Here is a 17,541-nt window from a genome sequence, read left to right as displayed (position 1 = left end):
CTATGTTAGCCTCATTTATATTTTGCCAGACATGTATGTCTTCTTCTTCTTTCTTCTTTCTTCTTCTTTCTTCTTCTTCTTCCTTTTTTTACCTTCTTCTTCTTATTATTCCTTTTTTTACATTCTTCTTCTTCTTCTTCTTCTTCCTTTTTTTACATTCTTCTACTTCCTTTTTTTACATTCTTCTTCTTATTCCTTTCTTTACATTCTTCTTCTTCTTCCTTTTTTTAAATTCTTCTACTTCCTTTTTTACATTCTTCTTCTTCTTCCTTTTCTTACATTCTTCATATTCTTCTTATTCAACAATTATTATTCTACATATTCAACTTCTTCATCTTCTTCCTATTCTTCTTCATCATATTCTTATTTGTGTCAGGCATTCCTGTAGTTGTTATCTAGAAAAGTTAGAAGTTTACACCTTCCGTTCTGCCTGTCACAAAAGGTTTACAACAGGATTTGTCCGCGTTCAGTTTGGCCTGCAGCAGCAGGCCTTTTCCAGGGGCACCACGAGGAGGAACGGACTCACCCCCATACACTGCTTAGTCTTCTTCTGCTTATAAATAAGATAATATCATTTGCTCAGAGTATTAGTCTTATGCTTAATGTTCTTCTGCTTTGTTTTTTTATGCTTCTTTGTCTTCTCTCTCTTGTTGTTCTGCATCTTGGTGGTTGTCTTCCTGTTCTTTGTCCTCTTGAACCAGCTGACGGTACTGGCACCCGGAGGGGCAGCAGAAGGAACAAGAGCCAATGGCACTACCGAGGACCAGCTGACGGTGCTGGAACCCGGTTACTAAGCAGGAGGTACCTGTGCTACAAAGCACTACCAAGGACCAGCAGACGTTGCTGGAACTCGGATACCGAGATGGAGGCACCTAGGCCAAAGGCTTTGCCGAGAACCAGCTGACGGTGCTGGAACCCGGATGGGTAGCATAAGCTGCAAGAGCAAATGGAAATAGCGAGGACCAGTTGACAGTGCTGGCACCCGGAGAGGCAGCAGAAGGAATAAGAGCCAATGGCACAACCGAGGACCAGCTGACGGTGCTGGAACACGGTTACTAAGCAGGAGATACCTGTGCTACAAAGCACTACCAAGGACCAGCAGACGTTGCCGGAACTCGGATACCGAGATGGAGGCACCTAGGCCAAAGGCTCTGCCGAGAACCAGCTGACGGTGCTGGAACCCGGAGGGGTAGCATAAGCTGCAAGAGCAAATGGAAATAGCGAGGACCAGCTGACAGTGCTGTCACCCGGAGGGGCAGCAAAAGGAATAAGAGCCAATGGCACAACCGAGGACCAGCTGACGGTGCTGGAACCCGGTTACTAAGCAGGAGGTACCTGTGCTACAAAGCACTACCAAGGACCAGCAGACGTTGCCGGAACTCGGATACCGAGATGGAGGCACCTAGGCCAAAGGCTCTGCCGAGAACCAGCTGACAGTGCTGGAACCCAGAGGGGCAGCTGAAGTTACCCCTGAAAAGCAAAGTTGGCATGCCGCAAGCTGGCCGCAGTTACCGAATCACACAGTCCTACAGGGGGTGCTTGTCCTACTGGCACTACTGAACAAGCCTTTCTTACCAGAACCCGCAGTCCACATAGGAAGCACCTAAACTGCTGGCACCCTTGCCTCGGCTAACCCAACCGCAACACGACATGGCAACTTGGGGTGGCAAACTGACATTGACACTTCCCGGAAACAGCAGGCAGGGCTGGAACCAAGCTGGGCAGGAGGGAGTACCCGTGCCAAAGTCAGTTATGAGCAGCAACTGGCGATGTTGGAGCCCAGGGACAAGCACTTAGCAGGCTGAGGCCTGATGTGCTGTCAATTGGGAGGCAGCAGGACAGATTGCCATCAAAACAGCAGGGGAACAGCTGACGTTACTGAACCCCACAAACACAGGAGCTAGTGTTTTACTGTGTGAAGATGGCACTTCAGAGCAACAACTGGCTGTGTTGAAGCCCAGGGACAAGCACGGAGCAGGCTGAGGCTGCATTGAAGAAATTTTAAGATCGGTTGTAGACTTCTACTAATTTTAACCAAGCTCCACTTAGGCCTGTGGCTTCACTGATTTTTGTATTTCCCCTGTCCTCCAACCCCGCCAGTTATGGGAATGTGGACAGAGCAGGCGACATTGCCGGGACACCTATCAGGGGATTAACTGACCGGACTGAACACCTGTAACACAGGAACAAGTGTGGATTGTGCAGACGCCACTTCGGAGCTGTAACTGGCAGGGTTGGAGGACAGGGGAAATACGAGAGACAGTGGAGCCACAGGCCTAATTGGAGCACGGTTAAAAATCAGTAGTAGTAGGACTGTGTAGGCAGCAGGAGACTTTGCCATCCACACAGCAGGGGATCAGCTAGCGTTACTGAACCCCACTGAGACACGGCAGCAAGTGTCTCTTTCCATGTGGACGGCACTTTCGAGCTACAACTGGCTGTGTTGAAGCCCAGGAAATAGGAGGGTGTAGGCAGAGGCCTACTGTCTTTGGAATGCGGAGACAGCAGGAGAGACTGCCATCCACACAGCAGGGGAACAGCTGGCGTTACTGAACCCCACTGAGACACGGGAGCAAGTGTCTCTTTCCGTGTGGACGGCACTTCCGAGCTACAACTGGCTGTGTTGAAGCCCAGGAAATAGGAGGGTGTAGGCAGAGGCCTACTGTCTTTGGAATGCGGAGACAGCAGGAGAGACTGCCATCCACACAGCAGGGGAACAGCTGACGTTACTGAAACCCACTGAGACACGGCAGCAAGTGTCTCTTTCCGTGTGGACGGCACTTCCGAGCTACAACTGGCTGTGTTGAAGCCCAGGAAATAGGAGGGTGTAGGCAGAGGCCTACTGTCTTTGGAATGCGGAGACAGCAGGAGAGACTGCCATCCACACAGCAGGGGAACAGCTGGCGTTACTGAACCCCACTGAGACACGGCAGCAAGTGTCTCTTTCCGTGTGGATGGCACTTCCGAGCTACAACTGGCTGTGTTGAAGCCCAGGAAATAGGAGGGTGTAGGCAGAGGCCTACTGTCTTTGGAATGTGGAGACAGCAGGAGAGACTGCCATCCACACAGCAGGGGAACAGCTGGCGTTACTGAACCCCACTGAGACACGGCAGCAAGTGTCTCTTTCCGTGTGGACGGCACTTCCGAGCTACAACTGGCTGTGTTGAAGCCCAGGAAATAGGAGGGTGTAGGCAGAGGCCTACTGTCTTTGGAATGCGGAGACAGCAGGAGAGACTGCCATCCACACAGCAGGGGAACAGCTGGCGTTACTGAACCCCACTGAGACACGGCAGCAAGTGTCTCTTTCCGTGTGGACGGCACTTCCGAGCTACAACTGGCTGTGTTGAAGCCCAGGAAATAGGAGGGTGTAGGCAGAGGCCTACTGTCTTTGGAATGTGGAGACAGCAGGAGAGACTGCCATCCACACAGCAGGGGAACAGCTGGCGTTACTGAACCCCACTGAGACACGGCAGCAAGTGTCTCTTTCCGTGTGGACGGCACTTCCGAGCTACAACTGGCTGTGTTGAAGCCCAGGAAATAGGAGGGTGTAGGCAGAGGCCTACTGTCTTTGGAATGCGGAGACAGCAGGAGAGACTGCCATCCACACAGCAGGGGAACAGCTGGCGTTACTGAACCCCACTGAGACACGGGAGCAAGTGTCTCTTTCCGTGTGGACGGCACTTCCGAGCTACAACTGGCTGTGTTGAAGCCCAGGAAATAGGAGGGTGTAGGCAGAGGCCTACTGTCTTTGGAATGCGGAGACAGCAGGAGAGACTGCCATCCACACAGCAGGGGAACAGCTGACGTTACTGAACCCCACTGAGACACGGCAGCAAGTGTCTCTTTCCGTGTGGACGGCACTTCCGAGCTACAACTGGCTGTGTTGAAGCCCAGGAAATAGGAGGGTGTAGGCAGAGGCCTACTGTCTTTGGAATGCGGAGACAGCAGGAGAGACTGCCATCCACACAGCAGGGGAACAGCTGGCGTTACTGAACCCCACTGAGACACGGCAGCAAGTGTCTCTTTCCATGTGGACGGCACTTCTGAGCTACAACTGGCTGTGTTGAAGCCCAGGAAATAGGAGGGTGTAGGCAGAGGCCTACTGTCTTTGGAATGCGGAGACAGCAGGAGAGACTGCCATCCACACAGCAGGGGAACAGCTGGCGTTACTGAACCCCACTGAGACACGGGAGCAAGTGTCTCTTTCCGTGTGGACGGCACTTCTGAGCTACAACTGGCTGTGTTGAAGCCCAGGAAATAGGAGGGTGTAGGCAGAGGCCTACTGTCTTTGGAATGCGGAGACAGCAGGAGAGACTGCCATCCACACAGCAGGGGAACAGCTGACGTTACTGAACCCCACTGAGACACGGCAGCAAGTGTCTCTTTCCGTGTGGACGGCACTTCCGAGCTACAACTGGCTGTGTTGAAGCCCAGGAAATAGGAGGGTGTAGGCAGAGGCCTACTGTCTTTGGAATGCGGAGACAGCAGGAGAGACTGCCATCCACACAACAGGGGAACAGCTGGCGTTACTGAACCCCACTGAGACACGGCAGCAAGTGTCTCTTTCCGTGTGGACGGCACTTCCGAGCTACAACTGGCTGTGTTGAAGCCCAGGAAATAGGAGGGTGTAGGCAGAGGCCTACTGTCTTTGGAATGCGGAGACAGCAGGAGAGACTGCCATCCACACAGCAGGGGAACAGCTGGCGTTACTGAACCCCACTGAGACACGGCAGCAAGTGTCTCTTTCCGTGTGGACGGCACTTCCGAGCTACAACTGGCTGTGTTGAAGCCCAGGAAATAGGAGGGTGTAGGCAGAGGCCTACTGTCTTTGGAATGCGGAGACAGCAGGAGAGACTGCCATCCACACAGCAGGGGAACAGCTGGCGTTACTGAACCCCACTGAGACACGGGAGCAAGTGTCTCTTTCCGTGTGGACGGCACTTCCGAGCTACAACTGGCTGTGTTGAAGCCCAGGAAATAGGAGGGTGTAGGCAGAGGCCTACTGTCTTTGGAATGCGGAGACAGCAGGAGAGACTGCCATCCACACAGCAGGGGAACAGCTGACGTTACTGAACCCCACTGAGACACGGCAGCAAGTGTCTCTTTCCGTGTGGACGGCACTTCCGAGCTACAACTGGCTGTGTTGAAGCCCAGGAAATAGGAGGGTGTAGGCAGAGGCCTACTGTCTTTGGAATGCGGAGACAGCAGGAGAGACTGCCATCCACACAGCAGGGGAACAGCTGACGTTACTGAACCCCACTGAGACACGGCAGCAAGTGTCTCTTTCCATGTGGACGGCACTTCTGAGCTACAACTGGCTGTGTTGAAGCCCAGGAAATAGGAGGGTGTAGGCAGAGCCCTACTGTCTTTGGAATGCGGAGACAGCAGGAGAGACTGCCATCCACACAGCAGGGGAACAGCTGGCGTTACTGAACCCCACTGAGACACGGGAGCAAGTGTCTCTTTCCGTGTGGACGGCACTTCCGAGCTACAACTGGCTGTGTTGAAGCCCAGGAAATAGGAGGGTGTAGGCAGAGGCCTACTGTCTTTGGAATGCGGAGACAGCAGGAGAGACTGCCATCCACACAGCAGGGGAACAGCTGACGTTACTGAACCCCACTGAGACACGGCAGCAAGTGTCTCTTTCCGTGTGGACGGCACTTCCGAGCTACAACTGGCTGTGTTGAAGCCCAGGAAATAGGAGGGTGTAGGCAGAGGCCTACTCTCTTTGGAATGCGGAGACAGCAGGAGAGACTGCCATCCACACAGCAGGGGAACAGCTGGCGTTACTGAACCCCACTGAGACACGGCAGCAAGTGTCTCTTTCCGTGTGGACGGCACTTCCGAGCTACAACTGGCTGTGTTGAAGCCCAGGAAATAGGAGGGTGTAGGCAGAGGCCTACTGTCTTTGGAATGCGGAGACAGCAGGAGAGACTGCCATCCACACAGCAGGGGAACAGCTGGCGTTACTGAACCCCACTGAGACACGGCAGCAAGTGTCTCTTTCCATGTGGACGGCACTTCCAAGCTACAACTGGCTGTGTTGAAGCCCAGGAAATAGGAGGGTGTAGGCAGAGGCCTACTGTCTTTGGAATGCGGAGACAGCAGGAGAGACTGCCATCCACACAGCAGGGGAACAGCTGGCGTTACTGAACCCCACTGAGACACGGCAGCAAGTGTCTCTTTCCGTGTGGACGGCACTTCCGAGCTACAACTGGCTGTGTTGAAGCCCAGGAAATAGGAGGGTGTAGGCAGAGGCCTACTGTCTTTGGAATGCAGAGACAGCAGGAGAGACTGCCATCCACACAGCAGGGGAACAGCTGGCGTTACTGAACCCCACTGAGACACGGCAGCAAGTGTCTCTTTCCGTGTGGACGGCACTTCCGAGCTACAACTGGCTGTGTTGAAACCCAGGAAATAGGAGGGTGTAGGCAGAGGCCTACTGTCTTTGGAATGCGGAGACAGCAGGAGAGACTGCCATCCACACAGCAGGGGAACAGCTGACGTTACTGAACCCCACTGAGACACGGCAGCAAGTGTCTCTTTCCGTGTGGACGGCACTTTCAAGCTACAACTGGCTGTGTTGAAGCCCAGGAAATAGGAGGGTGTAGGCAGAGGCCTACTGTCTTTGGAATGCGGAGACAGCAGGAGAGACTGCCATCTCCACAGCAGGGAACAGCAGGCAGTGCTGAACCCCACTAACACTTGAACGAATGTGTTTGGCTCTGTGGAGACGACACTTCTGAACACCAACTGACGCTGTTGGAGCCCAGGATTAGGCGAGGAGCAGGCTGTGGCCTGTTGCTTTTGGCAGGTGAAGGCATCAGGAGACTTGCCATCTCCACAGCAGGGGAACAGCTTGCAGTGCTGAACCCCACTAACACTTGAACGAATGTGTTTGGCTCTGTGGAGACGACACTTCTAAACACCAACTGACACTGTTGGAGCCCAGGATTAGGCTAGGAGCAGGCTGGGGCCTGTTGCTTTTGGCAGGTGAAGGCAGCAGGAGACTTGCCATCTCCACAGCAGGGGAACAGCTGGCAGTGCTGAACCCCACTAACACTTGAACGAATGTGTTTGGCTCTGTGGAGACGACACTTCTGAACACCAACTGACGCAGTTGGAGCCCAGGATTAGGCGAGGAGCAGGCTGGGGCCTGTTGCTTTTGGCAGGTGAAGGCAGCAGGAGACTTGCCATCTCCACAGCAGGGGAACAGCTGGCAGTGCTGAACCCCACTAACACTTGAACGAATGTGTTTGGCTCTGTGGAGACGACACTTCTGAACACCAACTGATGCTGTTGGAGCCCAGGATTAGGCGAGGAGCAGGCTGGGGCCTGTTGCTTTGGCAGGTGAAGGCAGCAGGAGACTTGCCATCTCCACAGCACGGGAACAGCTGGCAGTGCTGAACCCCACTAACACTTGAACGAATGTGTTTGGCTCTGTGGAGACGACACTTCTGAACACCAACTGACGCTGTTGGAGCCCAGGATCAGGCGTGGAGCAGGCTGGGGCCTACTCGATTTTGGCAGGTGTAGGCAGCAGGAGACTTGCCATCTCCACAGCAGGGGAACAGCTGGCAGTGCTGAACCCCACTAACACTTGAATGAATGTGTTTGGCTCTGTGGAGACGACACTTCTGAACACCAACTGACGCTGTTGGAGCCCAGGATCAGGCGTGGAGCAGGCTGGGGCCTACTGGATTTTGGCAGGTGTAGGCAGCAGGAGACTTGCCATCTCCACAGCAGGGGAACAGCTGGCAGTGCTGAACCCCACTAACACTTGAACGAATGTGTTTGGCTCTGTGGAGATGACACTTCTGAACACCAACTGACGCTGTTGGAGCCCAGGATCAGGCGAGGAGCAGGCTGGGGCCTACTGGATTTTGGCAGGTGTAGGCAGCAGGAGACTTGCCATCTCCACAGCAGGGGAACAGCTGGCAGTGCTGAACCCCACTAACACTTGAACGAATGTGTTTGGCTCTGTGGAGACGACACTTCTGAACACCAACTGACGCTGTTGGAGCCCAGGATCAGGCGTGGAGCAGGCTGGGGCCTACTGGATTTTGGCAGGTGTAGGCAGCAGGAGACTTGCCATCTCCACAGCAGGGGAACAGCTGGCAGTGCTGAACCCCACTAACACTTGAACGAATGTGTTTGGCTCTGTGGAGATGACACTTCTGAACACCAACTGACGCTGTTGGAGCCCAGGATCAGGCGTGGAGCAGGCTGGGGCCTACTGGATTTTGGCAGGTGTAGGCAGCAGGAGACTTCCCATCTCCACAGCAGGGGAACAGCTGGCAGTGCTGAACCCCACTAACACTTGAACGAATGCGTTTCGCTCTGTGGAGACGACACTTCTGAACACCAACTGACGCTGTTGGAGCCCAGGATTACGCATGCCGCATGCAGAGGCCAATGGGCAGCGGTTTTTATGGAGGTTGTTGACTACTACTGATTCTAACCATGCTCCACTTAGGCCTCTGGCTCCACTGTCTCTACTATTTACCCTGGCCTCCAACCCCGCCAGCTACATCTCTGAAGTGGCGTCAGCACAATCTACACTTGTTCCTGTGTTACTGGTGCTCAGTCCCGTCAGTTGATCCCCTGATGTTTGTCCGGCAAGTTCGCCAGCTCTGTCCTCATTCCCACTACTGGTTATGGGAATGTGGACAGAGCAGGAGACCTTGCCGGACACACATCAGGGGATAAACTGATGGGACTGAGCCACAGGAACACAGGAACAAGTGTAGATTGTGCTGACGCCACTTCAGAGATGTAGATGGCGGGGTTGGAGGCCAGGGGAAATAGTAGAGACAGTGGAGCCAGAGATCTAAGTTGGGCACGGTTAAAAATCAGTAGTGGTTTGAATGTTGATGGAGCTGGTGACTTTGCCGTCCACACAGCAGGGGTTCAGCTGGCGTTACTGAACCCTACTAACACAGGAGCTAGTGTGTTTCTCTGTGCAGACGACACATCTGAGCGACAACTGGCTGTGTTGAAGCACAGGGATTATAGTTCAGGTGGTAGAAAAATGAAAAATGAACACACCAGCAGACCTGGATACAGTTGCCAACCACTAATTTAGTCTGTAAGAGGAATGGCAAAGTCTTTGGAGATCCAGGCCTTGTTCATTTTCAGAAAAGTCAGCCGGTCAACATTATCGGAAGATAGTCGCGTGCGACGGTCTGTTAGTACACCACCTGCGGCACTAAAGACGCGTTCCGATAATACACTGGCAGCAGGGCAAGCCAGCACCTCCAATGCATACTGGCTAAGCTCTGGCCATGTATCCAGCTTAGAGACCCAAAACTTGAAGGGGGAAGAGCCATCTGGGAGTACAGTGACAGGGCAAGACATGTAGTCTGACACCATCTGACGGAAGCGTTGCCTCCTGCTGACTCGAGGCGTCGCTGATGGTGTAGACAATTGTGGTGGACACACAAAACTTTGCCACATTTGGGCCATAGTGGTCTTGCCTTGTGCTGCGGCGCTGCCTCTGCTCCCTCTTTGTGCAGAGTTTCCTCCACTGCCTCGACGCACAGAGCTGCTTTGTAAAGCACTAGCAACAATGCTGTCGGGTGGAATGGAAAACATTATGGACTGCACCAGTGACTCTTCGTACTCCCGCAGTTTACGCTCCCGGTTCAACGTTGGTATGAGCCTTTGTACGCTGTCCCGGTAGCGAAGATCTAGGAGGGTGTACACCCAATAATCAGCCGAGACGAGAATGTGGGCGATGCGGCGGTCGTTTCTCAGGCACTGCAGCATGAAATCAACCATGTGCTGCAGACTCCCAACTGCTAAAGAACCGCTGTCCCCTGTTTGAGGCGTGACCTCGGCCTGCTCTGCATCACCCCACCCTCGCTGTACATACTGAGTAGAGGTTTGTGTACCTCCCTCCTCTGGAGAGATGTCTTCCTCCTCCATCGACTCCTCCTCATCCTACTCACAAAGTGTCCCCTGCCTAGGCCTTTGTGAGGAAACACGTAGTGCAGACTGTCCAGAAGCAGATGGCATTTGGGACTCCTCATCCTCCACCTCTTCCGAAACCTCATCCCTTAGTGCTTGCAGTGTTTGTTGAAGCAGGCAGATAAGGTGGACAGTCATGTTGACTAGTGCATCATCTGCACTCGCCATCCGCGTGGATTCATCGAAGGCACGCAAAACGAGGCAGATGTCCTTCATAGAGGCCCACTCAATGGTGCTGAAGTGTGAACGGCGCACAGTGCGACTTGTTTGCGCCTGATGCAGCTGGTACTCCATGACTGCTGCCTGCTGCTCACACAACCGCTCCAACATATGTAACGTTGAATTCCACCGGGTGGGTAGGTCACATATGATGCGATGTTCCGGAAGGCCAAATCGTCGCTGCAGAGCAGCGAGGCGCGATCTTGCCGCAAGTGAGCGCACTCTATGCGGACCTTGTGCAACAGTGCATCAAGATCCGGATAGTCCCTCAGAAAGCTCTGCACGACCAAGTTAAGCACATGTGCCAGACATGGGATGTGTGTGAGGTTGCCTAGGCCAAGAGCTGCCACCAGATTTCAGCCATTGTCACACACTACCAAGCCCGGCTGGAGATTCGCTGGCCCAAACCACACATCGCTCTCCTGCTTGATAGCATTCCAGAGCTCCTGCGCTGTGTGGCTTCGATTCCCCAAAGAAATTAATTTGAGTACAGCCTGTTGACATTTGGCCACGGCTGTGCTCATTTCGGTCGTAACAGGCTCCTGCTCTGCTGTTTCTGAGGAACTTGAGTAGGAGGAGGAATCTATGTGTACAGACTGGAGTCCTGCAATCCGTGGCGTTGGAAGAACACTTACAGCGCCACTCTCCAGATCTGTACCCGGCTCCACAACATTGACCCAGTGGGCAGTGAGGGAAAGGTATCGTCCCTGTCCATGGTTACTGGTCCACACATCGGTGGTCAGGTGGACCTTGCTACTAACGGCGTTTAGTAGCGCATGTTTTATTTTGCCCTCAACATGTTTCTGCAGGGCAGGGACGGCTCGCCTGCTGAAATAAAAGCGGCTGGGCATGTTGTATTGGGGGACTGCCAATGCCATTAAGTCCCGGAAGGTGTCAGTGTCCACCAGCCTGAATGACAGCATTTCAACTGCCAGAAGTTTGGCAATGCCAGCATTCAGAGACTGTGCTCGGGGATGGTTTGCCGAGTAAGGGCGCCTTTTATCCCATGCCTGTGCTACCGATGGCTGTGATGGATGGGAACGTGCTGCTATGGGTGGAATCTGACAGGGTCTCCGGACAACAGTGGCAGAGGTTCTTCCTTGGCGATCCTGTGAGGAAGCCGAACCAGCAGTGTGTGAGCTGGAGGAAGAGGCCCCAACACGAACTGAAGAGGTGGTAGGTGGTGCTGTACGTTGGCCTACGTCTTCAGGGTGTCTCTGCAACTCCAACTCGTGCTTGGTGCGCACATGTTTCCACATATTTGTGGTATTGAGGTTGCTGACATTTCTCCCTCTTTTGACTTTCTGATGACACAGCTTGCATTTGACAAAGCAAATGTCATCTGCAACTGTGTCAAAAAAGGACCACGCACTGCAAGTGTTGGGAGCGCCCGTTTTGCCTTTGGAATGAGGAATGCTCCTAACGGGTGCCGAAGTGGAGGGTACAGGCAACCAAGTCTTCCCCCTCCCTCTGCCTCCTGTTTTGGCCAGTAGGGGAATCTCTTCCTCCGAGCTGCTCCCACCACCTTCCTGTTCCTCATGCCATGATGGGTCAAGGACCTCATCAACTTCCCTCCCCTCTTCAAACAGCTGCTTCTCCGGGGTTGTCTCGCCAGCACCATACGCACCAGAAAGTGGCAACTGAGTCTCGTCATCATCTGATGCGTACTGAGGTGTGCTGACCATAGGCACTGGCCCACTCACCTCTTCAGATTCAGAGGGACAAAGAAGTTGCGCATCACTGTATACTCCCTCTTCTTCACATTCAGAAATGCTGCTTGGCTGGCCCCCTTTTTCCAAGCCAACAGATTCCGAGAACAGAAGTAGAGACTGTGATAGCTCCTGTCCATGTCTCTCTGACTGCCTGGGCACTTTGGCAGGTGGTGAAGAGACAGATGGTTGCTCTTCGGTGCTCTGGTCCTGAGAGGCTGTGGAAGTAATTGAAGTCGATGCGTTAGCTGCCATCCATCCGACAACGGCTTCAATTTGTTCCTCCCGCAGCAGTGGGGTACGTTGAGGTCCTACAAAGCTGCGCATAAAGGACTGTTGCCTGCTAAAACTGGGGGATGCTGATCCACTGGTGCCCGCAGCAGGCCCAGAATCCCCACGTCCTCTACCTGCAGAATCCCCACGTCCTCTCCCTGCAGAATCCCCACGTCCTCTCCCTGCTGAAACTCCGCGCCCACGCCCACGTGCCTTACTCCCTGCCTTCTTCATCTTGCCAGACTGCTTAAGATAGGCAGAAAAGTACAAAGGGGGGCCTTAGTGTGCTTATTCCTGAACAGCTGGTTACAGGTACAAGAAACACTAATTTTATTAAGTGTGTGTGTGGACTACACTTTAATAGGAGCTGATGTGGCCTACACAAGTTCCAAATGTAGTGTTTGGTGAACTTTTTTTGTGGTTTCTTTGTTGGAAATAAACTCAAAGTATGTGAACAAAGAATTGAAACTGATAGTATCACCAACTTTTTGGAGCTATTACAATGCAGGCAGGTAACCTACAATGCAAAAGATGAGGCTCCAAAAAAATTGGGTAATACTAATCTGGCTGCGCCGGCAGGGCACAAGCCAGAAAAAAAGGCTCCTCTATCTACTCCTATATAGTGTTTGCAACCAACCAATGTTGATGGATACGGATGGATGCACACTAATAGGAGAAGAAAAAATGAGCTGCACTCAAAGACAAATATGTGTGAGGCAGTGACGCACGTTGAGCGTCCTACAACCAGACGTAGCTGCAGGACACTCTACTCAGCGTGAGCTGCACTCACACACAGTCAGAGACCTCTCAGACAGCCGTGAACAGTGCAGCTAAGTGGGCACTGGCACTGACAGGCTGCAGAAAGGCTCCGCTGTGTACTCCTATATAGTGTTTGCAACCACCGTAGATGGAGACAGATGGATGCACACTAATAGAAGAAAAAATGAGCTGCACTCAAATAAAAATATGTATGAGGCACTGATGCACGCTGAGCGTCCTACAAACAGACATAGCTGCAGGACACACTACTCAGCGTGAGCTGCACTCACACACAGTCAGAGACCTCTCAGACAGCCATGAACAGTGCAGCAAAGTGGACACTAGCACTGAAAGGCTGCAGAAAGGCTCCGCTGTCTACTACTAGTGTTTGCAACCAAAGTATATGGATACGGATGGAAGCACACTAGATTGAAATTATGTAAAAAATGCAGCTCAAAAATTAAAAGATGTATGAGGCAGCAGTGAGGCACGCTGGGCAGCCTACAACCTGACATGGCTGCAGGACCCACTCCACAGCGTGAGCTGCACTCACACAGCCCTTGCAGACAGCTGTGAACACTGCTGCTAGGGCAAAGAAGGCTACAGTGGTGGTTTATGTAGCCTGGGTAAAGCACTAGATGTTTGGTGGAATCGCTATTTCTAACTGTCCCTCACAGTCTTCTACAGCAGCCTGTCCCTAACTGAATTCACAGCAGAGTGAACCAGAAATGGCGGCTGCGGTGGCTTTTATAGTGCATCATGACATCATTTCGGCAGCCAATCACAGCCATGCCAATAGTTAACATGCCTACATGCCTAACAGGATGTGCCCACACTTCGGAGGATTCCCATTGGCTTAATCAAAGCAAGCAGGCTCATAGCATGATGGGAACTTCCGATTCCGGTATCCGATATGACAAAAGTATCGGAAGTCAGTATCGGAATTCCGATACCGCTAATATCGGCCGATACCCGATACTTGCGGTATCGGAATGCTCAACACTAGCTGTGAGCTTTCATATCTTGGCCAAAATATTGACCAATACCTCACATACAGAATTTATATGTATTTTGTGCACTTTATTTTTCAGGGTGCAGCCAAGCCGAGCATATTGGGTCTTGTTTACAGGGGTGTTCAAATGAGATGCATTTAGAGAGTGCTGGCCAGCCAGCCTAATCGAATAGTATGGGTGTGACTAATAGGCTGTGAACCAGAAACTATGCATTACCTGCATGTGAACAATGCCCTATACAGGCCTTCATTGTGCAAATGTATACTAAACAGTCACCCGCTCCATAAATGGGTAAGTGGTGAGTGGCTATTTAGTATTTTGCACCTGTGTTTTGCAACATCTTTGCTATATGGGCCAGCTGTATCCTGTAGTGCATTTGTTCAAAGACATTGGCAGGTAAGCGGTGCTGCCCCTTTTTCTGCTGTATGTTTTTAATTTTTGAAGGATTTTCAGCCCTCTTTTCAGGCATTGCTATTAATTCAGGAAAAATTGCACTACAAATTGTATGGTGCAATTTCTCCTGTTACCATTATGAAAACACAAAATTTGTTGCAGAAACATACTGTATTTGTAGGGCAAATATTATTTTTTCATTTTAATGGCTAGGCTAAACATTCTAAACTTCTGTGAAGCACCTAGGGGTTCAAGGTCCTCAGAAAACATCTAAACACATGCCATAAGGGGTCTACTTTTCAAAATGGGGTCACTTGTTGGCGGTTTCCATTGTTTAGGCACATCAGAGACTTTCCAAATGGGACATGGCATCTGCTAATGATTCCAGAAAATATTACATTCAAAAAGTCATATGACGCTCCTTTCCATCCGAGCCCTGCTGTGCACCCATACAGTAGTTTTATCCCTCATATGGGGTATCAACATACTCAGGAGAAGTTTCACTACTAATTGCATGGTACAATTTCTATTGCTAACCTTATGAAAATGCAAAATTTGTTGCTAAAACATATTTGTGGGGAAAATATAATTTTTGATATTTTCAACACTGAACATTATAAACATCTGAGAAACATCTGGGGGTTCAATGTACTCACCACACATCTTAATACATTCCTTGAGGGGTCCACGTTATAAAATGAGGTCATTTGTGGGGGGTTTCTACTGTTTAGGCACATCAGGGGCTCTCCATACGAAACATGGTGTCCGCTAATGATTCCAGGAAACTTTACATTTAAAAAGTCATATGGAACTCCTTCCCTTCTGAGCCCTGCTGTGCACCTAAACAGTTGTTTTCTCACTCACATAATGTATTGGTGCACTCAGGAGAAATTGCATTACAATTTCTCCTGTTACTTTTATGAAAATGCAAAATTTGGGGCTTAAAGCATATTTGTGGGGAAAATATGATTTTCTTATTTTCAAGGCTTGACATTATATACTTCTGTGAAGCACCTGGGAGTTCAAGGTGCGCACCACACATCTAAATTCAGTCCTTGAGGGTCTACGTTACAAAATAAGGTTACTTGTGTGGCGTTTCCACTGTTCAGGCACATCAGGGGCTTTCCAAATGGGACATGATGTCTGCTAACGATTACAGAAAGTTTTACATTCAAAAAGTCATATGATGCTCCTTCCATTCTGAGCCCTGCCGTGCGCCCAAACAGTAGTTTTTGCCATCATATGGGGTATTAAAGCACTCAGGAGAAATTTTACTACAAATTATGTGGTATAATTTCTCATGCTACTGTTATGAAAAGGCAAAATTTGTTGCTAAACCATATTTGTGGGGAAAATGTGATTATTTTTATTTTTACAGCTCAATGTTAAACTTCAGTGAAGCAATTGAGGGTTCAATGTTGTAACGAATGGAAGCAGAGGCAGAGATGGTGAAGTTCACATTCGCTTTTATTTTTAAAGTGGACTCTCGGGACCACGGTTCGGGGGGCTCCGAAGGGGGCGTGACTAGTGAGCCCCAGGCACCCGTAGTAAAGCCCCTCAGACAGGGCCAGAATGGAATACCCGGAGGACACTGGTGCTACCTCCAGTCAGACCCCGAACATGTGACAGCTGTCCCAGCAGGACCAAAAGGGATAACAGTAGTTACAGCAGAGTCCGTAATGAGCCGGGTCCTTGATCCAGGTAGATGGTAAAGAGTCGGTTCCAGTGACCTTCTCACAGTCCTCAGACATGGATGGCTGTTGGCGGAACGGGATAGCTTTCGCCCAGATGGTTGCAGATATAACCAGGAAGCACAGGATACAGATATGCTGTGGAGACAGAGAGCATTAGGAGACTGCAGATGCAACGCAGACAGGTTAGCACGAGAACCGGATGTAGCAATGATAGATACTCGTTGCTCCGGCGCTCTCCCTATGGATGAGAGGCCAGAAATAGCAGCCAGTGCGCTGCCATTGGTTAATTGCATTTTTTGAATAATGCACGCCGTCCCTTTAAGAAGGCAGGAGAGTGGGTGGGTATGCCCTAATAGCCTTAGCTACAGATCTCCCCACAGGACACCAGGAGGTGGAGGCAGGAGGGAGTCCTCACCGCTGAGCAGCAGCATGAGATCCAGAGGAGGCTGGCTGCCACCCAAGGACAGCACGTAAGGCTCAAGGTGAGTGCCCAGAATGAGGGGCAGCGGCAGACCTGGATGCAGCGCCAGAACGGGGACCAGGTGTAACAGTGGCAGAGCTGGGTGCCGCACCGGGACAGGGACCGAGTGTAACAGTATCCCCCTCTTTACACCCCCTCTTCTTCAAGCCTGAGTAGAACTGTTTAAGGAGAAGAGGAGCCTGGATGTTCTCCCTAGGCTCCCAAGATCTCTCCTCAGGACCAAAACCCTTCCAGTCCACCAGGTAGTGGGTCTTACCCCTTGAGGTCCCATCACACCTAGTGACGCTATAACGATCCCGACAGCGATACGACACGACAGGGATCGTTGCCGCATTGCTATGTGGTCGCTATTGAGATGTCAGACAGTCCAATCTACCCAACAATGGAGCAACGATCTAGCGTGTCATAGCGACCTTTGTAACGATGTCGGGAACGCTAATCCCCACCTTATCTTGCTTCTGAGTCGCTAACGAGGTCGTTAGGCTAGGTGTCAAACGTGATGATACAAGCGACTCAGTGGGACATGAGCGACCAAAGAAATGTCCAGACATTTCGGGCACGATCAGCGATACCCGGCAGAGGGGCTGGTCGCTGGTCACTGTCACACACAGTGATCTCACTGGTAAGATCGTTATAACGTCACAGTTCTAGTGACTCAGCAGCGATCTCGCTAGCGATCTCGCTTAGTGTGACAGGGCCTTTACTCTTTTTACGGCCAGGATATGTTTTACCTCAAAAACATCATCCTCCGAGACAGGGTCAGGAGTGGTACCTGGATCCTTAAAGAAGGGGCTCAAGACTACTGGTTTGAGGAGAGAGACATGAAAGGAGTTAGGCACACGCAGGGAAGTAGGCAACTTCAGCTTGTGCGAGACTGGATTGTTCTGTATCAAGATCTCAAATGGTCCGATGAACCAGGGACCCAATTTGTAGGATGGCATCTTTAAATGGATATACTTCAAAGAGAGCCATACCTTGTCTCCGGGGCGAAAGATAGGCGCATCCAAACGTCTCTTGTCCGCATGCCTTTT

Source organism: Dendrobates tinctorius, unplaced genomic scaffold (genome assembly GCF_039654945.1).
Source record: "Dendrobates tinctorius isolate UK_male_01 unplaced genomic scaffold, ASM3965494v1 ptg000133l, whole genome shotgun sequence".
Classification (NCBI taxonomy): Eukaryota; Metazoa; Chordata; class Amphibia; order Anura; family Dendrobatidae; genus Dendrobates; species Dendrobates tinctorius.
The sequence above is the reverse complement of the archived record's forward strand: the minus strand, read 5'-3'. Positions refer to the sequence as shown.